The sequence below is a fragment of the Neomonachus schauinslandi genome, chromosome 13 (assembly GCF_002201575.2).
Source record: "Neomonachus schauinslandi chromosome 13, ASM220157v2, whole genome shotgun sequence".
Taxonomy (NCBI): Eukaryota; Metazoa; Chordata; class Mammalia; order Carnivora; family Phocidae; genus Neomonachus; species Neomonachus schauinslandi.
The window spans coordinates 86,703,144-86,727,843 of NC_058415.1; the positions used below are offsets into that span (position 1 = coordinate 86,703,144).

A 24,700-nucleotide genomic window follows, 5' to 3' on the forward strand; every position below is an offset into this window, starting at 1 on the left:
GAGGGGAAGGCGTCAGCGTGCCTCAGCCTCACTCAGCCAAGGGACATGAAGTCAGTCCATGGCCAGGTCTGAGTCCAGCGCTGGTCACAGGAGGCACCTTGTGCCTGCTGCATGTTCTAGGGGGAACAACTGTCCTGCTTGCCCAGGATTGAGGGGTTTCTTGGGACTGGGACCATCCTGGGCAAATGGAGATGGTTGGTCTCCTTGGATTGGCCGCATGCAGGGATGGCTGCCCCTGTTCTGGGACCGATGTCCTGCTGACTCCTCCAGAGGGACCCTCTTCTGTCTCCTGACCAAAATCTGTGGATGTCCAGCAGGCTGATCCTCTCTCTGACACCCTCACCCACATCATTCCACATCTATGAATTCTGTCCTTTCTCCTAAAGTGACTGTACCTCTTCTGCCCTAAATTACACCTTTATCATCTCACTGGATTACAGTGGTGGGAATAATATTAATGCAATCAGCGGTCAGCTCTAATCTCCTGAGTGCTTACTTTGTACCAGGCACCGTGCTAAGGACCATATATCATCGAACCCTTTTAACAGCCCGGAAAACAGGTGCTTTCCTCACCTCCATTAACAGGCAAAGATACTGGTAATAATGATAAAATAACAACTAACACTCATAGTGAACTCCTGGAGGTTGGAGGAGGGTCTGCCTCACCCAGTGGCCAGCACAGGGCAGAAGGTCACACTCAGAAGGGAAAAGATCCCAGCTCATGACCCTCCCCTTTCCTCCGCCACAATCTCAGCCCTTCACCCACTCTGGGCACTGCATGCTCTGGGGAGAGGTGGTGCCTTGGGGTAACCAGCTCCACAGAGGGCAAAGAGAGCCCATGCTGGATGAGACTGTGTTTAACTAGTCTCACTGCCTTGGGGTTGGAGCTGGAAACCAGGAGCTGGCTTCCGCTGCAGGAGACTGCCCAGGCAGGGGGTGGCTGGTGTGTGCGCCAGGGCGAGTCTTTGGGGCATGAAAGTGAGCACCACACTGTTCCATCTGTGGGGCAACTCTGTCTTACTACTGCCAAGCTCTGCACCTGCCAAGCTCTGCGCCTGCCAAGCAAGGACTGGGCCCTGAATAGTCCCCTGGGGAGAGGATTCGAACACAGACCTTGGTATCACTCAGACCTCGGCTGTGTGAGTCGAGGCAAGTCACTTCACCTCTCTCAATGTCAATTTTCCTAAGGATAAAATAAATACAAATAAGGTAACTCAGGGACTCCTGGCTGGCTCAGTCAGAAGAGCATGTAACTCTTGGTCTTGGAGTTGTGAGTTTGAGTCCCACATGAAGTGTAGCAGTTACTTAAATAAATAAAAAACTATTTAAAAAAACCAAGATAATTTATGGAAAACACGTCCCTTAGTGCCTGGCACATAAAAGGTGCCCAGTAAGTGATAGATGTTCATAACAGAATGGGCACTTTATGAATACTATTGAATCACTGTAATATGACACGTGGAGCTGGATGTGTGTGAATTCACTCATGTTTGGCAGGGCTGACTTCTCTATGAGGCCTCCTCCGCAGGCATGGTGCTGAGGACCCACAATACTTTGAGGATCCCATGAAAATGTTTTTTTTTTTTTTTAAAGATTTTTTTATTTATTTGACAGAGAAAGACACAGCGAGAGAGGGAACCCAAGCAGGGGGAGTGGGAGAGGGAGAAGCAGGCTTCCGGCGGAGCAGGGAGCCCGATGCGGGGCTCGATCCCAGGACCCTGGGATCATGACCTGAGCCGAAGGCAGACGCCTAACGACTGAGCCACCCAGGCGCCCCCCATGAAAATGTTTTAATTTTAATTTACTTTAAAATAAGGGGAAAAAAGGGGGAATGTAATAATGATGAATATATAATAATGAATCCAGCCTGCATGATATTCATTCTTTATAACACATGGTTGTAAAATGTAATTTCTATTGGGCTGCCTGGGTGGCTCGGTCTGACTTGATTTTGACTCAGGTCATGATCTCAAGGTCGTGAGATCTAGCCCGGTGTTGGGCTCTGCGCTAAGCATGGAGCCTGCTTAAGATTCGCTCTTTCCCTCTGCCCCTCACCGCCAAATATATAATTTTGACTTTTTTTTTTAATGGAGAAAGGGGCCCATGAAAGTATAATGTGACCTTTAACATAGGTAAATTTTGTGTGGTTATGATATCGTGTAAATATGAGCAGTTGCACGAGCATATGCACACATCTCTGTGTCTATAAGCATGCAGGTGTAGTGGGAGCAGTTTCCATAAATCTGAAGGGGAGGAAGAAGCCATGGGGGTCCGAGCCGAGGCCAGAAGGGCACAGGTGGCCCTGCGGGTTGCTCTCATCCAGAACACCAGCAGGTGTCAAGGTGGAGCCCTCCAGAAGAAAGGGGATTGGGGGTTTGTTGTTCCGGATTCTGCCAGCAGGGGGCGCGCGGAACCAGCTCTGTCTAGACTTCCGGCTAGCTGGCCCTGGAACCCCACACATTTGGGCACAGGGCGACCCTTGCGTGGCAAGAGGGGACTGTGGCTTTATTTCATAGAGGAGGCCCACAGCGGGGAGGGTGCTGGTCCAGGCCTACCGTGCGGTGGGACTGCTGGCGTTCCAGACCAGAGTCCTCCCACTGCCTGGGCTGACCCAGGGACCTCCACAGACACCTCTCTGACAACACCTGGGGGCTCCGCAGGCTGCCTTTCCCAAGCCAAACCCACCTCCAACTCCCCTTGCCTCTCCCTCAACTTCTGGGAAGCAGGTCTTCCCTGGCCAACTGCACTATAGCCTTGAGATCTGTCCTAAGGGTAATGACAGTGGCCTTTTAATGACTTCATACTTTCTCTGTGCCCGGCAGCCTGCCAGCACCATACAGGTTCTATCACTTTAAAACCTACGAGAAAGGCTCCATCAAGAGGCCAAGTCACACACCCAAAGCCACAGTTAGCAAGTAGCAGAGCTGGAATTTAAACTCAGGACTCTGGGGCAGCCCTGTTGGGACCCCTCTCACTCTTGAGAGCTTTTTCTGTATCTTCACTTAATAAACTTCTATCGCTTTACTCACAAAAAAATAAATAAATAAACTCAGGACTCTGAGAGGCGCCTGGGTGGCTCAGTCAGTCCGGCATCTCCCTTCGGCTCAGGTCATGATCCCAGGGTCCTGGGATCGAGAGCCCCGCACTGGGCTCCCTGCTCTGCAGGGAGTCTGCCTCTCCCTCTCCCTCTGCCTGCCACTCCCCCGCTTGTGCGCATGTGCACGCTCTCTCTCTCTCTCTCTCTCTAATAAATAAAATCTTAAAAAAAATAAACTCACGACTCTGATTTTTCAAAGCCCATACTCATTGCTGCATGGGGCAAGGGGAGGCTCTGAGCAGTGACGTGATGGCCCCTTGGGTCAGATTCCTACTTCCAGAAAGAAGCACAGATCGGGGTGGGGTGCCTGGGTGGCTCAGTCGGTTAAGCGTTTGCCTTCAGCTCAGACCATGATCCCAGGGTCCTGGGATCCAGCTGAGCCCCATGTCAGGCTCCCTGCTCAGTGGGGAGTCTGCTTCTCACTCTTCTTCTCCCTCTGACCCTCCCCACCCCCTCCATGTTCTCTCTCTCAAATAAATAAAATAAAATCTTAAAAAAAAAAAAAAAGAAGCACAGACAAACGGATACTCAATGGCAGATACTCAATGGGAAATAAGGGATTTTGGTCCAGTCACTCACATTTTATGGATGGAGATACTGATGACCAGGGAGGGGAAATGACCAGCTCAGATTCTACCAGGACATGGTCACCTGAGTCACAGTCCTGGCATTTTTCTCATCGCAGCAGGCTGGCTCTTCCAATGGACATTATGCACCAGTCAGAGAGTAAGCTGCTACAGAAACTTTTGTTGAGTGAGAGAATGAATGTCTATTGCTCCCACCAGACAGTGAGCTCGGTCACACGAGGACTCTCCTCTGTTCATCTTTTTATCATCACCACCTGGCTCAGGGCCTGCCACATAGTAGATGCATATCTTTTCATTGCTTCAGCAAATATTTATTTTTATTTTTATTTTTTTTAAGATTTTATTTATTTTGAGAGAGAGAATGAGAGAGAGAGCACATGAGAGGGGGGAGCGTCAGAGGGAGAAGCAGACGCCCTGCTGAGCAGGGAGCCCGATGTGGGACTCGATCCTGGGACTCCAGGATCATGACCTGAGCCGAAGGCAGTCGCTTAACCAACTGAGCCACCCAGGCGCCTCAGCAAATATTTATTAAACTTCTATTACATGCTATGCCTATGCCCTATGCTACCAGGTATATAACAGTGAATAGGATACCTTCCTTTTCTTCAAGGAGTGCACAGTCTAATGAAGGAGACGAGTAATGAGGCCATTTTAATTTAGTATGAGCCTTAATATACAAACAATTCTTATAAATCAAAAACAAAAGATCAACATCTCAACAGAAAAAAAAATGTGGGCAAGAGATATAAATTCACAAAAAAAGAAAAGTCAATAAACTTGAAAAGAGGCTGAACCTTACTCATAATTAACAAAATGCAAATTTAAAATGAAACACCATTCTCTGCCTCTCAGCTATGTAGAGAATAAGAGATTGAGACTCACCAAATTTATACGACCATACACTAAGAGGTTATAATTCATGATCTGGGAAACACCAAGTTAGAGCGTTCACTGGTGTAACTCTTGGAGGGCAACTTCACAATAACAACATACATTACTCTTTGACTTTAGAAATACTTCCTCTCTCTAGAAATTTATCTTACAGGAATATTCACACATATACACAAAGAGGTATACCTCTGGATGATTAATGCAGCATTGTGTGTGAGACCGAAAAACCTGGAGACAATCCAATGTCCATCAAGCCATCCAGGCGCCCCTATATGTCTTTTTTAAAAAGTAATCTCCAGGGGTGCCTGGGTGGCTCAGTCAATTAAGTGTCTGCCTTGGGCGCCTGGGTGGCTCAGTTGGTTAAGCGACTGCCTTCGGCTCAGGTCATGATCCTGGAGTCCCGGGATCGAGTCCCGCATCGGGCTCCCTGCTCGGTGGGGAGTCTGCTTCTCCCTCTGACCCTCCCCCCTCTCATGTGCTCTCTCTCTCTCTCTCTCTCATTCTCTCTCTCAAATAAATAAATAATAATAAAATCTTAAAAAAAAAATTAAGTGTCTGCCTTTGGCTCAAGTCATGATCCCAGGGTCCTGGGATCGAGCCCCACGTCGGGCTCCCTGCTCAGTGGAGAGCTTGCTTCTCTCTCTCCCTCTGCCTGCCGTTCTGCCTACTTGTGCTCTCTCTCACTCTCTCTGTCAAATAAATAAAATCTTTAAAAAAATAAAAAATAAAAAATAAAAAGTAATCTCCACACCCAACATGTGGTTTGAACTCATGACCCTGAGATCAAGAGTCGCATGCTCCACTGACTGAGCCAGCCAGGTGCCCCTGGTCAACTGATTTTGACAAGGGTGCCAAAATGATTCAATGGAGGAAGAAAGAGTCTTTTCAACAAATGTGCTAGGACAGCTGGATAGCCATATACAAAAGAATGGAGTTGACCTCTATTTCACCCAATCCACAAAAATTGAAATAATCAATGACCTTGATCATATTCTTGATAATGTCCTTTGATGCACGAATTTTAATTTGTATGAAGTCCAAACATACCTTACAACCTGGCAATTTCACTCCTAGGGATATACTGAAAAGAAATGAAAATGCACGTGCACACAGAAACTCGTATACGGATGTTCATAGCAACGTTATTCATAATTGTCAAGAGGTGGGAATAATCTACATGTCCCTCAATGGGTGAGTGAGTAAATTGTGGTTCCATACAATGGAATATTGTCCAGCCATTAAAAGGAACAAGGGAGGGGCGCCTGGGTGGTTCAGTCGTTAAGCATCTGTCTTCGGCTCAGGTCATGATCCCAGGGTCCTGGGATCGAGCCCCGCATCGGGCTCCCTGCTCGGCGGGAAGCCTGCTTCTCCCTCTCCCACTCCCCTTGCCTGTGTTCCCTCTCTCACTGTGTCTCTGTCAAATAAATAAAATCTTTAAAAAATAAAAAAAGAGATATCTGTAATCCCATGTTCATTGCAGCATTATTCACAATGGCCAAGATATGGAAACATCCTACATGTTCCTCAATGGATGGATGGATAAAGAAAATGTGGTCTGTGTACGTATACAATGGAATGTTATTCAGCCTTAAAAAAGAAGGAAAGCCTGTCATTTGCTACAACATGAATGAATCTGGAGGGTGTAATGCCCGGTGAAATAAGCCAGAGACAAATACTGTGTGGTGTCGTTTATATTTGGGATCTAAAAAAAAAAAAGTCGAACTCCTAGAAACAGAGTAGAATGGTGGTTGCTGGGGCCACCCGGTGAGGGGAATGGGGAGAGGTTGATAAAAGGGTACAAACTTTGTTCTAAGATGAAGTTCTGAGGACCTAGCATAGAGATAGTGACTATAGTTGATAATACCGTATTGTAGAATTTAAATTTGCTAGGAGAGGGCGCCTGAGTGGCTCAGTCTTTAAGCGTCTGCCTTCGGCTCAGGTCATGGTCCCAGGGTCCTGGGATCGAGCCCTGCATTAGGCTCCTTGCTCAGCGGGAAGCCTGCTTCTCCTTCTCCCACTCCCCCTGCGTGTGTTCCCTCTCTTACTGTCTCTCTCTCTCTGTCAAATAAATAAATAAATAAAATCTTTAAAAAAAATAAATTTGCTAGGAGAGTAGATCTTAAACGTTCTCACACACACAGAAGGTACTCTATAAGGTGATGGGTATGTTAATTAACTTGATGGTGGGAGTCACTTCCCAATGTCTACATATATCAAATCATCACGTTGTGCACTTTACCTTAAAATTCTTTTTTTTAGAGAGGGAGGGGAGAGGCAGAGGGAGAGAGAATCTTAAGCAGCCTCCAGGCCCAGCGCGAACCCACCTCGGGGCTCGATCTCATGGCCCTGAGATCATGACCTGAGCTGAAACCAAGAGTTGGATGCTTCACCGACTGAGCCACCCAGGTGCCCCCTCAACACGTTGTAAACTGTAAATGTATGACGATTATAACTCAATAAATCTGGGGGGAAATTATCCAGAGTAGCGTGAACAGTGATTGCTTGCTTCCTTCTAGTCGCATAACTTAGGATATGGAACGAGCATCTTTTCTCAGCATCGATGAGTTAACATGCTTCTTTCCGAGTTTACATCAACTTCAAACCCTTCATCCCTTGTGCTTTCACTGTTGTGAAATATATCTGGGCGTTCCTTTGATGTGACCTCTTTGCTTGGCATTCCTTCCTCTGGGACACCTTCATCCATTTGGTTAGAACTACGTGCGTCATGTATGTTCGTCAATCTGCCTTCACTAAGTTTCTCTGGTTGCATAGCTGGAGCTTCTGGAACAGCAAAGGACTGCTCTGTCCACATTCCCACAGCCAGTGCTTTCTTTCAACACTCCACTTACGTCCCATGCAAATTTCCCACTCTGTCTTATCGCTCTGTGCATTTCTTTGCAGCACTTTCATCGTTGTTGGCCAATTCCCTCTTCTGATGATCCATTTTTGTAGCCTGTCGCATGGGTTTATCACTGGGAGGCAGGAGGCAACATAACTCTGAGCTTTGGTGTCTTTGTGTGAACTGAATGGCATGCACGGTGACCAATCCCTGACAGGCTTTGAAAGAAGTGATGTGATTAGTCACCGGATCACAAAGCACATCTGCTATTTCCATAGCGATCTGTGGACTAAAGAGTAGCAAGGTTCGCACTTTGTGCAATTACTCATAGTTAACAGAACACCGCAGCTGGAATTGCAACGGTGTTGTTGAGTGACTGGTGTTACTTAACCGAACCTTGGTGCCTGAAACTCATTCTGTAGTGCAAAGCAAGGACGGCTTGATTATGTATAAGGCTGTCTCTCCAGGGACACTGCTCAGTTATTAATAGTGGCTTTCCCTGGGATGGGGTTGGGGTCTTATAAATTTCAATACTTTTTTTTTTTGAGGCTGTCAGGTTCTGCAATCAGACAGACATTGGACTGAAGCCATTTACTAGTTTGTGACTTTAGGCAAATTATTAAAGTTTTCTTTTTTTTTTTTAAAGATTTTATTTTATTTATTTGAGAGAGAGATCGAGAAAAGACAGCAGGAGCTGGGGAAGGGGCAGAGAGAGAGGGGAAGCAGACTCCCCGCTGAGCGGGGAGCCTGCTGCAGGGCTCGATCCCAGGACCCTGGGATCATGACCTGAGCCGAAGGCAGACGCTTAACCGACTGAGCCACCTAGGCACCCCAAATTATTAAGGCTTTCTGAGAATCATCTCTGAATCGGAATAATGATTAGCACCTGCTTCATAGAGTTGTCATGAGAAGTCAATGAGAGGACACATGAAAATCACTTAGCGTGGTGCCCTGCAAAGAGTCAGTGTTCCACAGATATCATCATTGTTATTGCTATTCCTCCTATTAGTCTGAGAAGTACTGCAGTGCGGGCAGCAAGGGGCTCTATCTCACGACCCTGAGATCATGACCTGCGCTGATATCAAGAGTTAACTGATTGAGCCAGGCAGGTGCCCCTTTTTTATTTTTAGGCTCCACGCCCAACGTAGGGCTTGAAATCATCACCCTGAGATCAAGAGTTGCACGTTCTACCACCTGAGCCAGCAAGGCACCCCTTGCTTGCTTTTGGATAGACGTCTATGCCCCTGCCTGGCATGCCTCCCAGTCCTATCTCCCTAGCAGGGCCCAGTCCCAGCTCTGCCTCCTCTCTGCCTCTGTGTCCACCTGGGCCTTCCTCTGAACTCACAGGGCAACTACTATACATCTGGCCCCTGTGCTAAATTCCCTAATCTTTAAAACGACCTACTAGGAAGGCATTATCATCCCTATTTTGGTCAGAGGAGAACAAACAAAGCTCACTCAGCTGAGAGCCCGAGCCGGGATTCAAATCCTGGTTCGCCTGTTTCCAATAGTCCATAGGCTTTCCCCGAACATCCCTTTTTCAGGAGGTGGGTGCAGCCGCCTTCATCAGCTCGCCTGCCTGCAGACCAGCAGGCCTTGGGGACCGGAGCCGTGCCCCTTCCACCCCACATGGCAGCTTGCAAGGGCAGGCAAGAGAATCTTGGCTTTGCCGACTAGCCCCATGCCATCTAAGCCAAGTCTATGCAATATGGAGAGTTGGTTTTAATGTTTCTCAAAAGGGGCACACATGGTATTTGGGGTGAGTCAGCTCTCTACTGAGCAGATCTATCTGGTGTCTGGAAGGATGTTTAGCATGCCCTGCGCTCAAAATGTCAGGTGCCCCCAGTTACTGAGAAGACACAGACCATAGTGCCTCTCGAGAAGGGGTCCGGGGAGGGGAGGACCGTGCCCAGGCAAGACCAGCTTGTTACATGAACAATCCCAGAAAATGAAAGCTTGGATGTGGATAGAATGGTCCCGAGCTCCACTCTGAACCAGCTATGGGACCTTGGTCGCGCCATGCTGCAAGCTCTCTAGGCTCAGCTTCCTCGTCTGTCCAAGGGGATAACAACAATGCAGTCATTCACAGAAAGCATTCAGCACAGGTCCTGGCCCACAGGAACCTGTCAATAAGAAGCTGTTAAAACAGGGCGCCTGGGTGGCTCAGTTGAGCGTCTGCCTTTGGCTCAGGCCATGATCTCAGGGTCCTGGGATCAGCCCTGTGTTGGGCTCTCTGCTCAGCGGGGAGTCTGCTTCTCCCTCTCCCTCTGCCTCTCCCCTCTGCTTATGCTTGTTCTCTCTCTCAAATAAATAAATAAAAGATCTTAAAAAAAAAAACTGTTAAGATTTAAGCCGATACAGGAAAGTCTCTTGCCAGATAATGAATCCTGATTTTTCTGTCTCTTTTTCCATCTTCCTTTCTTTTTTCATTCTAAAACCAGAGAGTCCCTATAAGACAAATGTTTTGTGAAAACTTGAGTCAATTGTTCTGCCCCAAGGGAGGCGACAATTTGTCTGGAGAGATCTAGTAAGCACAGTGACTTACATCTAGTTTCCCTTGACTTTGGAATCGGCAAAGGAGAGAGAAATGACTTCTGGAGCCCAGACTGCAGGTATCTGGGTAAGAGGGGTGGTGGCTGGTGAGTGGAGACCCTGAGTGAGACACCTAGTAGGTAGCCCACTTCTTATTCCTCCTGGCACAGGATCCAGATCCAAAATTGAAATCTCACTCTTTAAGGCAGTTTATACATGGGGGAAAATATGTATACATTTATATACTTAATGCCTGGCAAGAACATTAAAGAGAGTCACATTTGTTTTACAGGAACTAAGGCTCAGGGCAGGGTAATGACTTACCCGAAGTCAAAGTCCCAGAAAAGCACAGAAGGGCCTCAGCAGCAAATCCAAAGCTTACACCATCGTCCAGGAATGAGGAAGTAGCATGAGCATTTGCTCATTTTTCCAAGGAGCTGGCAGCACAATCTGGGAGTGGGATGTGGCCCCACATCTGTTGGGACAGTACTGACAGTGATTCCTCTCTCACTGTAGCAGGAGTAACTTTGACTGGCTACAGAACTGGGGGAGGGAAGGGTCATGCCCAACTAACTAGATGTCCCAACACACTGGCAACCTGAGAACCCATGTGAGCGTAAACAGCTGGAAAGACAGGAACTACCAGTACCGACACCTGGATTCACAGGGGCAGAGTTCCTGCTTTAGCAGGTTGGCTGCCAATCTGGAGGGGGAAGGTATTCAGGGGTGGGGGTGGGGGTGTCCAGGAGGGAGGTGGGCGTGTCAGTTAAGAAGTTCCTCCTTGCTGTTAACTTTCCTGTGTTCCTTTGTCGCCCCCACCTGGATTATAAAATCCGGAAGTCCTACTCTTTGGAATTTGCACAGAAGTTAAGTGTGGCTGGAGGGTGGAAAGCCACAGATGTTGGCATGGGAAGGCATTCTCCAGGAGGAAGGAGTGATTCATGCAGATGCTAGACTGAACATTTCTAACCTGCGTACCTGCGTGGTCTCTGATCATGTCAGTTACCTTCAGGTATGAGCACACCTCTGCATGGGTCTCCAGCGCCATCATTCCTCCTTCCAGGTATCCTACACGTTTTTCAGACACAGATTAAAAGTTACCTACTTTGAGAAGCCCTCTCTGACGCCACCCGGGCTGAGCCAGATGCTCCTGCCATTGTGCTCCCAAGGCCTGAGCTTCTGCCCACCACAGAGCTCATCAGAGATGCTAACTGCTGGATTGTCTGTCACCCTCACTAGACTTCAAGGACAGGAACTGTGTGTCTGTCCTGTTCTCTACCAGATCCTCAGCCTCTGGGCAGCTCAACTAGGACTGGAGGTCTCCCAAAGCATTAGTGCGGATGATCCCTGGAGGCGGAGGGAGACCCAGGAGCCCAGCAATCTCTCTCAGGTAGTGGGGGAGTCAGGCCCTGCGGGGACCTCCTTTGGGCAACTACTTTAATTTCTCTGTGCTTCACTTACTGATCCGTAAAATGGGGCTCATCTGCATGTAAAGCCCAAAGTAGGACGGAGGGGGGCACCCGTGGCCGTTGTGGTCGTGCTTGTTAGTTCCATAGGTGGGGACATGGAGGCTCAGCGAGGGATGTGCCAGGTTCACAGTCTCCAGGCTGGAAAGGGCAAGCCTTGGATTCTAGTCTGAGCTCTTGCCTCTAGTGTTCCTCTCTTCATTCTACACATCACGTTGTCTCTGGTCTGTTCGACCTGTTCAGTCAGTAAACAGCCAATCAACAGTTAACTTGGATTAGCCTGTGTGCCACACCCACGCTGGGTGTCATGTGGTTGATAAAAAAAAAGCTTCTCAGTGGGAAGTGGGATAAGGAGACCCTGGCCATTAGTGTAAAACCGTCCAGGGCTCAAATTCCAGCTTCTCCCCTTCCTGGCCATGAGATATCACTAAAATCCCTAATCTCTGAGCCTTATTCCCTCCTCTAACGACAGGGGGAAATCAGACCTTCCAGCAGGAGGGCTGAACCCAGGCATTGGCTCAAGTCTTGACGGATCCGAGCCCTTATATCTTCATCATCTTATTTAAGAAATAAATTCTCCCCCCTTGCCCGGGTACCCAGGACTCCAGTTCTCCTGTCCGAGGCCACCACAGTTAACCACTTCTTGTGCACGTTACCAGACAGAGGTGCGCACACCCGCAGACGCGCACACTCTCACACACGTTCTTTTCCACAAACTGTAGCGCCGATCAACGCGGCTCTTTTGTTCCTTCCTTTTTTTTTTTTTTAATCTAAGGTATCTTTGGAAGTCGTTCCATGTTAGTGCATATTGAACATTTTTCGTTTTAACGGCTGCACAGCATTCCATTGTACGGATTATTTCCTAACGTGGTTTCCGTTACTAGTGTCAGTGTGGGAATTGCGAGGACTCAGGCTCCACTGAGCGGTGTCCCGGTTCCAGCCCCGGCTCTGCCCATAAATGGCCAAGCTACCTTGGGCTTCTTCCTCCGCACAGATACTATCGCGGGGGACGGGGGTGCGGGGTGTGGGTGCAGAGAGGACAGCCTGGCGGGTCCCAGCGTTCGAGTGCGGGTCAGCGTCAAGCGCGCGCAATTTATCCCCGCGGGCGGCTCCAGGCTGGGTTAAAATTTCGGCGCAGCCACTCAGCGTACGAGCAGCATCAAACGCAGCGAGTATTCTGGCACAAACGAGCTCGGAACCGGTTACCATGTCCTCCGGCCTCGACACCCGGCCTCGGGGCAGCAACGCGCAGGGACCAGCTACTCACCCCCGCCTCGGCGGCTTCACCGCTTCGTCCCCCAGCGCTCCCCGAAGGTTACAGCCGCCCCTGTCCCTTTAAGGGGGCCGAGCCCGGTCTCCGCTACTTCCGCCCCAAACCAACATGGCGCGACCTGGGAGTTGAGGGTGTGAAGACGCGAAGAGCTCCCATCAAAAAGATGGCGACGCCCTAGCCGCAGCGCTCGCGCCTGTGGTGACGTCACTTCCTGGGCGGAGGAGGCTGAGTGGTGCAGTGAGGGACAAACAAAAGGAGGCGCCGGAGGGGCGCAGCGGCCGGCGGCGGGACGGAGCGGCGGGGGTGCGGGGCTGCCTGCTGGGCGGCCGGACCGGGCGGGACCAGGTGAGCGGGTAGGGCGGGGAAAAGGGCACGAGCTGTCACTTCTCGAAACCCACTCCTACACGCCCCCGGCCAGCTGCCCGGTCCCGGGCGTCTCGGGCAGCTCGGGCTCTGCCCGCCGCGGCTGGCTCCCTGGGGGCCTCCCGCGGCGGCTCAGTTCGGCCTACCTCCTGGCTCCCCCGTACTCCAGGTCTCCGGGGCCCCACCCTCTTCCCGGTGCCGCGGCGCGCGAGCCCCCTCCCAGGCACCCCAGTGCCTCCCTGCACTCTACATACCGGGAGTTTCCGCCTGGTCTCCCCCAGGTCCCCTTGTCATCCCCTGGGTTCCCCCAGATCCTAACCCCTACACTCACACACTCCCCACTTCCTAGAGGTTCCACCTTGGAACCTCTCCTTGGCAGCTTTTTTTTTTTTTTTTTTTTTTTTCCGTTTTGAATGGTTTCCCCGGTTCTCTTCTCCTGGGCTCCTGGCCCACTCCACTTCCCTTGGACCCTTCCCTCCTCTTGATCGAGCGGGAACAGTGCCCTGACTTGGGGGCAGGATCCCTGGCTAAGATCTTGGGGCCCCTGTGGACTGGGGTTCCCGGGAAGACCGGTTCAGGGTCTGAGGCCCCGGGCCCTGCCCATGCCCTGTGCATCCGTACGGGCCTGAGAGCCAGATCTGATGAGGTCCGGGCTGGAGATCCCCCAAAGTTGATTCCCAGGCTGAAGGAGCATGGCCAGGGTGGTTGAGGTTCACGATGATTCTGCTTCTTTTGTTGACTGTTTTTTCCCCTTGGTCTGGACTGGAGTGAACCAAGATTGGGCTGGTGCTCAGCTGATGCAACTACGGACTGCCTTTTTTGGGAAGGAGGAGAGATGGTTGGGGGGGTGTCCCACACCCTTCTGATTAGGACTTGGCTGGAAGGGTGGGGCTGACCACACTCCCCTCATGCTTCTTCCCTGGCTCTATCCCATGAAGCCTTTTGAGGATGAGGTGTGAGGATGAGGAGGGAGAGAGCTTGTGAGGGAAAGGGAATTTGGGCCTAAATTGTGGAGGAGGGATTTGGGGAGTTGAAAGGCTCCCATGGGCCTCACCCACCTTTTCCATTAGGAGTTTCTTTAACCTCTCGGAGCAGACAGACCGGCAGACAGACAGACTGGAGGCAGGAGGAGGAGGTCTGCTGTTGGTGACATTTCCTGTGGAGGGAATGGGGGAGTGGGAGTTTGTTCAGAGGGGCTGGGCAGTGCCCGTAGCTCAGTCACACTGACATTGCCGTCATGAAGGTCAGGTCTTCCTCTGGCTTGTGAGGGCAGGCAAGGACAGATGACTTGTGCTGGCGGACTGGAGAGATGCTGGGGCATGAATGACTGGCCTCTGTCTTCCTGTGTTCCCAGTCTTAGAGGTGCTTTGGGTTCTGGTCTAATGCCCCTCTGCCTTCCAGGGTACAGAGCAGGGGCCCAAGAAATGTTTGTGACTGCCCTCCTCCCCAACTCAATGATGTGCTTTTGTACTCCATCCCTTGAGCACACCCACCAGTTTCCTCTGCAAACTTTGAGTGGCTTTTCTGGACAGAGGGGGATCCTGAGGATTGCCCCATTGGGTCAGAACTTGGGGAAGTTGCTGGGTCTTGGGTTGCTGCCTGGCTTGGGCTGGAACTCACCTGTAGGAGCTGGAGGGAAGGGATCAGCCTGGTTCCTGGCTACCTCTCCTCTGAGAGTGGAGGTGATTCCAGGTTTTCACATGGGGACACTGAGGCACGGGTTAATGGTCTAAGACCTCATGAGGAGTCAGGTGAGATAGGTGTGGGGCCCTAGAGCCCAGCACACCATCTCTCCATCCCTAGATCCTTTAATCATTCATTCGTCCATTCATCCACTGAGCCATTCGTTAGTAGGTGCCTGGCCTGGACCAAGAATGATGCTAGAGAACACAGTCCCTGGCCTCCTCTGAGCTGCAGGCTGGGAGGAGAGGCATGCAGGAAAACACTGACACAGTGGCCAGCATAATAATAGAAATATTACAGAGGAAGGAGGCCTTAGCTCTGGGTGAATATGTTGGGGGTGGTCAGTGTGTATTTCCTGGAAGAGGGAGGACTAGAAGCATCAGTGACAGGAGTCCCAAGGCCTGAGTTCTGGTTCAGGCTGTGCCATGGGCAGGTGACTGGGCTGCCCAGCCTGAGTGGGGACCCCGTCCTTGAGGAGCACAGGGTGGGGGTAGAGTCTGGCTTAGTGGCCTCTCCGGTCTTCACAGCTCTAGGTGCTTTACTGCTAGTTGCCGTCACCCTGTGTGGGTTTACTGGGTTATTGACCTATCTCTCCTCAAGGCTGGGGACTGTCTTCTGCTTCTTTCCTCCCAGCGCGGTGCCTAGCACTGAGTAGGTCTGAGTAGGTGCATGAAATGCTTACTGGTAAATGTGGTTAAAAGGCTCCACAGTGCCTCCCAGAGCCATTCAGGTCCCTTTGTCTGTCCGTGCACTCCCCACCTGCACTCCCTCCTTCCTCTTAACTCCGGCTTATCCTTTGGCCTTTCCCTGGTGGCTGAGCCACCATCCCAACTCCTAGTGGTTTAGATACTCCCCGCCCCCACCCCTACTGTGGTCTAATCACACTTCTCTCCCCACCCTGCTGACTTGTCCTTTTGAGTCTTGTGAATGGTTCTGAGCAGAGTGCCTGGGAGGTAGTAGATGCTCACTAAATGCTCCCTGACTAATAGGGGCTGGTTGGATTTTGTGTTTGAGTCAAACTCGTGTGTCTGGGCTGAGGCTCTGTTTTTGCCTGGACCCAGCTCGCCCCACTGTGGCTCCTGTCCAGCCATCTCCCACCTCCAGTCCGAGATCTAGTCAGACTGAACCACTCAGCATTGTCTAGATGTCATGGTCTCTCCCTTCCAGGCAAACTTGTGCTGTTTCTTATGCCTGGAATGCTCTTTCTCCAGCTTCTTCTCTTCCTCAGGAGTGAACTCAGGCAACACCTTTTCCAGGGAGCCTTCTCTCACCCCACTAGTCTGGGTCTAGTGCTTCTTCCATGTCCTGTAGCTGCCAGGTACCCCCAGCGGAGCCCTGGGCTCCGCACAGCCAGCGGTAATTGTTGGCATTTCCCAGTAGCCTGTCTGGTTCTCTCTTGTCACTCCAAGAGCCCAGCCCAGGGCCTGGCACCAAGCAAGCACTCAGAAAATGTTGGCAGCACAGCAGGTAACTCTGATGGTCACACATCCCTGCTGACAGTAGTTCTTACTTCCTCGTAGGGAGGCGGCTTCCATGGAGCGAGAGGAATGCCAAGACCCTGCCCAGACAGACGTGGGCCAGCCTCAGCACCGACAGCCAACACGCAGATAGCAGAGCCGTCCACGGGGTAAGGACTGGGCCCCTCTCCCTCCAGGCCAGCCTCCAGTCAGGTGCCTTCCCCAGCTTAGGGGGCAAAGGGCAGTATCCATCTCTGCAGTCCTTTACTCTTCTTACTATAGATCCGGGGCATCTAGGGCAAAGGTGGCAGGAGACAGAAAGCTTCTTCCTTCTCCCGACTCAGTGGCCGGCGGAGGAGGATGTGGCTGCTGGACTTCGAATGCCAATGTTAGGTTTCATTGTGCACCTCTGTTCTTTGCTCTCTCAGCGCAGATCTTGTCAGTCTGACCTGACCACATTTCCCAAGGTGTGTTCCGTGGAACACCAGTTTCTGTGGTCACAGTGGTTGGATAACCCTGGGAAACAAGTTGTCCCTGCTGCAGGACTTCTCAGCCTTGACTGCATCGGAGTGAGCTTGAGGAGGCTCGGAGGGGGAGCCAGCACGTTGTGTGTCCCCATGCTTATTTGATCACGTGGACACCATTGGGGACCAGGGTTCCTTGGCCTGCACTTTGGAAACCAGTTCCCAAAGGCAGGAGAGTGCACTGGTTAAGGACCCAGACTTCATAGTCAGACCCGGGTTTGAGGCCTCGCTGTCATGTGTTCAGTGAGGGACTGTTGGCCAGTCACCCTACCTCTCTGAGCCTCAGTTTCCTTAGCTGTAAAAAGGCAATAATTTTAGCACCTTACCTCCCTGTAGGGTATTTTGAAGATTAAATATGTTGATAGAGGGAAGGCACTTAGCAGAGTATGTCCCAGGACGTGTTCCATAACCTGAGCAGCATTGGATGGACTACTTTATAATTTATAAAACACACTCTTATCAATGATTTCCTCTGGCCATTTGAGGAAACTCAGGCAGTGGCCTTTGTCCCTTATTTACAGATGTGGAAACTGAGGTTCAGAGGGAGGAAGCAGCTTGCCCAAGAGTTCAGGAAGGAAGGAGGGATGTGGGACTGGAACCAGATCCTAGAATCCCAGGTCACGGTCCTTTGTTCTCTGCCCGAGGCCTCCCTGCATCTACCTGTCACCTTGGCTTTTGGTTAAGGAAGACCTGGCCCTCCCCAGCCAGGATTTTAAAAGAAATAGTAATTTTTTTTTTTTTTTTGGTAATTACCAATATAGCCATGTGTCTGCTATATGTTTTTATAATGTTTTGGTTTTGATGTCATGGAAAGCGAAAGTCTCCCGTGATCCCCATCTCCAGAGATATGAATGGGGATTGTATTATTCCACATGTATTATTACTGTTTGCTTATTTTTCCCATGTCAAGTCTTGTTAGGGCTGCTGGTTCGCAGTTTGCTCCCGTTTCATTTCTGGGCTCCCCCAGGACCCCTTTCCCAGGCAAGGGTGGATCTGCATGTGAGCCCCGTCGGCACACTCCTCTTGCCCCCTCCTCACCATTCCGGGGTTTGGAGCTATCTGTGAGGGCGTTTACAGCAGCACAGGGGGGGTTAGGAAATGCCTGGTGTGTGATTTTGTTGACTCTCCTGTTTATTGGGACAAGGTCAGCAAACCCCAGCCCTCCCCTGCTGGAGTTTCCTGTTGGTTTTGAGGAACTCTGCCTCCCCGACAGGAGAGGGGAGGCCTGAGCTGAGGTCTCTCTGGCCAGGGATGAGCAGGAAGCAGCAGGTCCTACTTATCTGAGATCAGAATTCCTCCTCCGTGCCAGGGACAGCTTGGAGGGAACGGCATGGGCCGGCCTGAGAGGCTTCAGCCTCTGCTATCTGCCTAGGGCAGGGGCCAGGTTGGGAGTTGGGAGCGACACGCATGAGTTGCTGTGTTGCCTGAGTATGGCCCTGACTCATTTACCCTGGCAGTTCCCCGGGGACGTCTTGGTCCCTTCGGAATGCTCCTTTCAGGTTTTTTTTAAGATTTTATTTTTAAGTAATCTCTACACCCAACACGGGGCTCGAACTCACTACCCCAAGATCAGACATCACACACTCCACCAACTGAGCTAGCCAGGCGCGCCCCTCTCCTTTCAGGTGTTTTTTTTTTTTAAGATTTTTTAATTTATTCATTGAGAGAGACAGAGCGAAAGCATTAGGAGGGGAAGGGAGAGGCCGAGGGAGAGGGGGAAGCAGCCTCCCTGCTGAGCAGGGAGCCCGACATGGGGCTCGATCCCGGGACCCTGGGATCATGACTTGAGCCGAAGGCAGGCACCTCACCGACTGAGCCAGCCAGGTGTCCCTCCTTTTGGGTTGTAACCTTGAGGGTGGGCAGGTGAGGAGAAGGCTGCCCTGTGATCTGGGTCTAAAGCTGCTCTGTTGGGGCAGGAGGGATTTCAGGCCTGACCACCTGGTTTTGTGGTCTGGCAGGGTCGAGCTGGGAACGAGGCATCCTTACCTGGTGGCCTCGTTGGGCTCACTGGCCTGTCTTCCTCACCTGTGTTTCTTCCTCCTGTTCTTTTCCTGCAGTCTCTTTTTCTTCTTGCTCGAGATGCTTCTGGCCCCAGGAGTTGGCCTCTCCACCTTCTCCCTCCTCCTAGCAGCGGGGCCTTCATGTCCCTGGTCGTTGTCAGCGGCCACAGTCCGAGCACTGGGCGGGCGGTGTGCCGGGTCACTGCGTACACATAGTAGCTCTCCTCTGTGAGGTGGTTCCACCGTTTTACAGGCTCAAGGCCAAGGCTTGGAGGGACGAGGGCTCTTGCTGCGGGTGGCAAAGCTGGGACTTGAAGCCGGATCTGTTTACCTTGGCAGCCTATGCTCTTTCTACCCCACCTTCTGTTTTCCTTCTCCAGGTTCTCAGGCTCGGAGGCACTTCAGAGCTGCCCAGGGGCTTGCTTACAATGCTGGGTTCCCTGGGACCCCCCCAGCACACACCTGCAGAGCCCGAGCCGGGGGTGGGGTTGGGGGGCAGGGATCTGTATTTTGAGGATGCTCCCAGGCTGGTGCGAGGCTGGTGGTCGGTCTGCAGACCATGCCAGGAGACGCTGAGCAGGGTGACGCTTTCAGCCCTGGTCCCCGCTGTGGCCAAGGAGTCCCTGTGATTAGCCCTTGGTGTAGAAGCAGGGCCGAGCTCTCCTCAGGACTGGGGGTTCTAGTGACTTCCCAGTACATGCGGGGGGTTAACCATCCCTCCTTAAGGATGTGTGGGACTGAGGTTTCTAGAACGGCTTTTACTCCCAGCCACAAACATTCCCTGCTATCTTTCCCAGTGCGTTCCTACTGCATCGCGTAGCAAGTTCTATGTTTAACTGTCTCTTGAGGGCCTAAAACCTCAAAATTAAATGGACTGCTGCCGTATAGCCTGCCTGGAGCGACGTTCCACTGGAGGAAAAGAGGCTGTAAAATTCCACAGCCCTCACGTGTCACCTGGACACCCTCAGAGGTGCCGCCACCAAACTCACGCCCTCTGACAGGATTGGCTGTTGACAGATGTGCTGGGCAGGGGCTGGGCACACGGGGATCCTGCCCTTCACTCCTTTCCCCTGGCACCCTGCGTCACGATCTCTGGGGGCAGCCCCCCTCCAGCCCAGAGAGCCGGGCCATAGGCAGCTTACCTTAGCCTCAGTCCCGGTCCCCTGGGGTCTCAGCAGATGTGTCTGCAGCCTCCCGTGGGTGCTCCTGCCCCCATTCCATAACTGGTCCAAGCACGCAGTGCTGGTGCTCATAGCAGACCGAGGCCCCTCTGCCCCCAGGGCCCAGATGTGGCACCTGGCTTGTGGGCCCAGACCCAACAGAGTGGGGCTCCCTTCTAGAGTTTCCTTAAAGCTATCCCCGAGATACCAGAGGCATTTGAGTATATTCTGCTAGGATTCCCTGTAACGGCCTTGATTCCACATACCCCTCAGTGAAGGGGTCTTGTCCTAGCAAGCATTTGCGGGGTTCTGGGTGCTCAGGTAGCGCCCGGGAGACCTGCTTGCCTTTGAGGCAGATTGGCACAATGGAAAATCAGCCCTGTGGGGATCTGTCCCAGCACCTTCTAGCTCTGTGGCCTTGGGCAGGTCATTTAACCTCTCTCCCATAAAGGGACGGGTGAAACCTGGCAGCCGTAACAAGAACAGCAGCTACTACGGTGGTCTTAAATACGTGGCAGGCACTGGGCCAGACCTTTCCATGGACTCTGTCATTCAGTCTTTGCTACAAGGCATGACCATTTTACAGATGAGGAAACCAGAGCCCTGGGAGGTAAGGTGACTTTCCCAAGGTCACCCACTGGTGAAGGGATGGGCAGCTGAGGCACAGGAAGTGCTGGGTGGGCGAGGGGGCGGCTTGGGCCTCCAGCCTGGCCTGCTGCTCGGTGGCTTGGATGGGAGCCCTCGGTGGTGTCCCTCACCTGTCACCCTTCACCCGTCAGGTAGGCCACAGCCTTGCAAGATTGCCTGAGGACGGACCTGTTTGGGAGGCCCAGCCCAAATGCGAGAGCAGTTTGGAAATGAAACTTGCGCCTTCCCCCTCTTGCCCTGACTGCCTCCCCTCTTCCTTTCCCGGGAAGTGAGGGTGTGCCTTTCTCTGCGGGGTGAGTGCCCAGCCGGGCAGTGCCCCCAGCTGCTGCTGACTCACCCCAAGTGGGTGTGGGGGCCTGGAGGGCAATGCCCTGCTCTTGAGCGGGTCGGGGCTGTGTGCCCTGAAGATGAGGTGAGAACTTTCTTCCCAGTCCTGGCTCTGGGACCAGAGGAGGCCCAGGGGTGCTGACTGAGGAGCAGATTCGCAGGCCCGGAGCCTTTCCGGGGCAGGGCCCCTGACCCACTGTCTTCCTCAGGCCTCTGGAGAATGGCCCTTCTCCCTTCCCTGGGAGAGCGTTAGAAGGACAGACTGCCTTCCCAAGTGTGGTACAAGGAGGGGCGCCAGCCTCCTGCCTCCCCTCTTGCCTGGGAAGCTTGCCCAACATCTCTGTTTGGGCTTTAACAAAAGACTCTCTGTGCCCTGTTTACCCGCAGCCCAGCCTGCCTGCCATGCCTCGAGTGTGAAAGCCAAAGGTCTGCAGGCTGACGTGGGGGCTGGAGCATGCTTGGGTGGTCCCCCTCTGGGCTGGAGTGGGCAGCGGGTCATTTCTTTGACTCCCTTCCCCTTCTGGAAGAAGCATCAGGGGGAAAGCAACAATGTCGAGGGATACCTAAGGGGTGGTTCTGAGAGCAAATCGCCAACTCTCTACCTCCATCCTTTACTGGGGTCCTGAGCCTGGTGGGGGCTCCAGAAATTCAAGGCTCTTGAGTGTGGCCTGTGTGACGGGTCAGGTCCTGGAGGGCTCCGGGTGGTCTGGTCTGTGCTTGGAGGTGCCTGTCCTTGTGGCTCAGCCCTCACCTGGGTGTCTTCCCCCACTGAGCTCCGGGAGGGTTTTCTGTGATGGCAGGTGGGTTGTAACCATAGTGCACCTTCCTCTGGGCCACAGGCAGGATACGTTATGTATTTAAGTAGTCACAAGAAGCCTCTGAGGTAGGTTCGGCAATATTCCCATTTTGCAGTTGAGGTGACTGAGGCTCAGAGCAAAGGTCGTTTGTCCCCAGGGTCTGAGCTTACCCAGCCTGGGTGCTCCTTCCCTACAGTGAGAACAGCGCCCCGTGGAGTGTCTGTCACCTGGGTGGGGCAGGCAGGGCGGCCTCATCTTCTCCTAACTCAGTAGATGGCAGGTCCTTCTCATAAACTTTTACAATCCTCTGAAATCACACAGTGAGGAAGGTCTTTTCTCCCCAGGTACTTTTCCTACTCATCAAAGTACCAAACTTCAATGATACAAGAGTGTGTCGGATCGACAACCCGCTACAGTCTTACCCACCCTCAGACTTACCTACGTATAGTTCTCTGTATAGCTTTCCAGATTTTTCGATGCGTACAGCAATAAGTTACTGATATGATTTTTTTGGAAGAAGAATGAGATCATGCTTCTCTTCTCCTAATTTCGTTACATTGCGGCCTGATCCCCATAACTGGAAAATTAAAAATCGTCCCCATTTTTAAGTGTGGCTTCAGGAGCATTAAAACCATCATGTCAAGGTGCAGCCACCAGTGATTTCCAGAATTTGTGCTCATCTTGCACACAAATCGATGAAGCTCCGTCCCTGTTAAACGGTAGCTCCGCACCCTCCCCTCCCCCAGCCCTGCACTCACCCTTCTACTTTCTGTGTTTATAAATTTGCCTGCCTGCCGCATATGAGTGGATTCCTGTAGCATTTGTCCTTTTGTGACTGGCTTCTTTCATAGAGCCTGTATTTAGCCTTTATTTTCCTCTACTGGACAGCATCTTTTTTTTTTTTTTTTAATCCCTGGACATCTTTTGGGTCCCTATATCCAGAGATATGAGGTAGGGAGCACTATTCTTATTTTAAAGTTGTAAAAACAGAGCCTCAGGCTAGTAATTGGCCCCGGGGTCATGGAAGGATTTCAGGTGAGAGCTGGCTTTGAACCTGTCTTCCGCAGCTCCAAAGCTCTTGCTGTTTGCACTCCCTGAGATCTGCCTGTCACCAAGGGGAAGATAGGGGCTCCCTGGGTTGCTTCTCTGACCCCCGACCCCCACCCAGGGCCTCACCACGGGAACCCGGCCCCCCTTCTTCCCACCTGCAAGTGGAAAAGGGTCTGGCTGCCTCCTACCGACTTGGGCAGCTCCCTGGGGGCAGGGCAGCTCCAGGCAGGGGTGGGATTGCGTTCTGCGGGATCCTTAAGAGACCACAGGTGCCGCCATGCTGGTCAGGAGCAGCCAGCCCAGTTGGAAGGAGGAGCTGAATTTGCTGCCCTGGCAATGGGTCCAGACCTGCTGCCTCCAGCTGAGCCTGGCAGGGCTGAGGACCAGAGAGAGGACCCGCCAGGAGGGGTAGAAATGGATGATTATTTTGGTAAATTTTGGCAAATATCTTTTGCATTAACTGGTTCAGTTATAGTCTTTCTCAAAATATTTGAGACACAAGTGAAACCTCTTCCACAGTCCCTTTCTCTTCCCTCTCGGCAGGGGGGGGATTATTATCTTGATTTGGGGGCTCTCCATGCATGTTTTTATAGCTTTACAACACTTGGATTATACATTATAGAAACCCTTACATAACATATAAGGCATTACTCTGTAGCGTGTTTTCTGGCTCAGCATCGTTTTGAGGTCTGTTCACGTTGGTACATGCAGGTATAGATCATTAACTCGTTGCTTTCACATTCCATTGTATGATGATGATGATTTATCCTTTCTCCTGTTGATGGATGAGTGGCCGCTGATTTGGGGCTGTTAGGAACAACTCTTCAGTGAGCGTTTTTGTCCATGGCTCCACGTGTGTGTAACGATTCTCTGAGATCTCAGAGAGGAGTGGCTGGATTGTAGGATGTGTGCATCCTAACCCCAGGTAGGAATTCAGCATTTTGCCAGTCCCAGTGGAGTGAAATGGCATCTGATTGCATTCCCTGATTAGTAATGAGGTTAGGAATTAATTTCATATATTAATTTCCATTTGCATTTTTTTCTTATGAGTTGTCTATTCATTTTTTTTTCAAGACATTTGTTTTAGAGAGAGAGTGAGCGAGCGAGCGCACATGCATGTGCACGAACTCATGGGGGGTTGGTAAGGGGGGCAGAGGGAGGGAAGGAGGGAGAGAGAGGCAGGGAGAGAATCTCAAGCAGATTCCCTGCTGAGCGCGGAGCCCAACTCTGGGCTCGCTCTCACGACCTGAGATCATGACCTGAGCTGAAATCAAGAGTCACATGCTGGGCACCTGGGTGGCTCAGTTGGTTAAGTGACTGCCTTCGGCTCAGGTCATGATCCCGGGGTCCTGGGATCGAGTCCCACAGTGGGGAGCCTGCTTCTCCCTCTGACCCTATCCCCTCTCATGCTGTTTCTCTCTCTCAAATAAATAAATAAATAAAATCTTTAAAAAAAAAAAAAGTCAGATGCTCAACTGACCGAGCCACCTAGACGCCCTATTTGTGTATTTTGCCATTTCTTTCTATTGGATTGTCTCTTTTCTTGTGTTTGTAGGAGTTCTACACTTGATCTTAGCCAAAAGGCCGAGAAGCGATTGTAGGAGTTCTGTATTTGTCCTGGATAGTAATCCTTCGGTAGTTATGCACATTGCAAATATCTCTAATAAGTCTGTGGGTTCTTTTTACTTATTACGTTCTTCGATGCGCATATATTATAACTTAATGTGATCAAAGTAGCAGTCTTCTGTAAGGATTCATACTTCTCCTTTTTTTTTTTTTTTTTTTTAGGATTCATACTTTTCCAATAAGAAATCCTTTCCTAAGTTGATCTCTTAGCTCTTTCTTTAAACATTTTCAGGTTTTGGCTTAGGTGTTCAGTTCATTGGAATTTTTTTCATTTAAGGAAGTGGATGAGGCTATGCTTTTCTCACGTGAGTAGCTGACAGCCAACTCCGTTCAGGGATGCCCATTCTTTCCCCCTAACCTGCAAAGCCAACACTGTCATG

General features: G+C 51.3%; 2 protein-coding genes across 8 annotated transcripts in view; one reads left to right on the forward strand and one right to left on the reverse strand.

Moving 5' to 3' along the window:
- KYAT1 (kynurenine aminotransferase 1) overlaps positions 1 to 12,726 on the reverse strand; it is a 32,982-nt gene extending 20,256 nt beyond the window's left edge. For 4 of the 7 annotated variants that reach the window (XM_021691478.2, XM_021691476.2, XM_021691482.2 and 1 more), the window contains exon 1: positions 12,680 to 12,726. The gene's annotated coding sequence lies outside the window, so the exon portion shown is untranslated. Of the gene's footprint in view, positions 1 to 10,270; positions 10,462 to 12,679 lie in introns of those variants that run through there. The other 3 variants (XM_021691480.2, XM_021691477.2, XM_021691481.2) reach the window with 2 other exon arrangements.
- A 265-nt stretch (positions 12,727 to 12,991) lies between these two features.
- The window catches only part of LRRC8A (leucine rich repeat containing 8 VRAC subunit A), a 28,351-nt gene continuing 16,642 nt past the window's right edge, over positions 12,992 to 24,700 (forward strand). The window contains exons 1-2 of the mRNA XM_021691474.2: positions 12,992 to 13,030; positions 16,252 to 16,358. The gene's annotated coding sequence lies outside the window, so the exon portion shown is untranslated. The remainder of the gene's footprint in view (positions 13,031 to 16,251; positions 16,359 to 24,700) is intronic.